Consider the following 1,603-nt stretch of genomic DNA (forward strand, 5'->3'; position numbering starts at 1 on the left):
TACCTTGAGGTTAAATGATATGTGTACCCTCTGATTCTTTTCAATTTCATGAGGGGTAGCTCTTCTTTTTGGTTTATGGAATGGAAAAGACTAAGCGGTAAGTGAAAAGTGGGCTGGCTAAGATTAAGATTATGTAGTAATACAGAGTAAAGATCCATTTCTAATGGTGTTGACACAAGGGGGGAAAAAGGCTTTGCATTATTGGGGTATTTTTTTTAAAATTAAAAAAATCATCCATCACCACCCCCTCCTTCCTCTCTCCTCCTCCCTTTTCCTCCCTCTTCCTTCCCTCCCATTTTTCCTACTTGCAAAACCCTCCACCTCCCTTCCAGAAGCCAGTTGCGATCAGAGCTTCTCATTGCGGGATGGGGAGGGTTTTTGGGCAAAGGGGAGGGGAGGAAGAGGGAGGAGGAGAAAGGAAGAAGTATTTTTTATATTGTTGAAATTGACACGGTAAACATCAAATCGTTCGAGACCAGTATTGTTGTTATAACCCCAAGCCAGACCACCAATGTGCTTCTAAAAGCCAAGCCAGCCTCTCCAACTGTCACCTTCATCATGGCTGTCGCCTGCCACACCCTACTTTACAGGGTTAGGTACCTTATTCTACTATTACCAGGATCCTTGAATGCCAAAAACATGCTTCCCACGCAAACAAAACGGTCATAAATCCAACCCTGCCTGCACTACTGAATGCCACTGGCTTTCTTGCAAACTTCACCAGGAAATTTCGTAGCTTAGCCACAACCAAATTTCCAGCAGATGTTCCACAGACCATGCAAAACAAGTTTTTCTTCACCATACGACTTGGATCGAGTCCTTGCCCTGCTAACAAAACTTGCCAAGGACCAAATGGCACAAAATTTGCAGTTTCAGTTAACAATATTTCTTTTGCTCTCCCATCAACAACTCTTCTGCATTCCTACTTCTTTGGGAAACCAGGTAAATCAAATGGTGTTTTCACCACTGATTTCCCAACCCCAACCCCCAAATCCATTGAACTATACTGGAACACTGCTTAATAATACACCAGTTAGCAATGCAACTTGGACTGTCGGGTTACAATTTAATACGTGTTGAGGTAGTGTTGCAAGACACTAGCATTCTGGGGCCAGAGAGCCATCCTCTTCACCTGCATGGTTTCAACTTCTTCGTCGCTGGGGAGGGGTTTGGAAACTATAATCCAAACAATGACCCTTCCTAATTCAAACTAGTGGATCCAGCTGAAAGGAATACAGTGGAGGTTCAATCAGGTGGCTGGATCGCCATTCGGCTCTTTACAGACAATCCAGGTACCTTGCATGAAAAACAAGATGCACCTCTTACCAGAAAGAAATATAGTCAACTTTAGACCAGATCAATGGATTTTCAAGTACTAAAAAAAACACATTGACATGTGGTCATACTGCTGTTTCTCCGTTGAGCCAACGAACTTGTACTGATTGTTTGCCATGTCAAACAGGTTTCAAGGTTCATCTTTTGTTTTCATCGCATGAATCATAAAGAGAATTTACCTCATTATCACCAGTAGCCATGAAATTCAGTTGTCCTTCTAAGGATGAAGACCTATTGGCTGCCATGAAATTCAGTTGCCCTTCTAAGC

The sequence above is a fragment of the Coffea arabica genome, chromosome 10e (assembly GCF_036785885.1).
Source record: "Coffea arabica cultivar ET-39 chromosome 10e, Coffea Arabica ET-39 HiFi, whole genome shotgun sequence".
NCBI classification, from domain to species: Eukaryota; Viridiplantae; Streptophyta; class Magnoliopsida; order Gentianales; family Rubiaceae; genus Coffea; species Coffea arabica.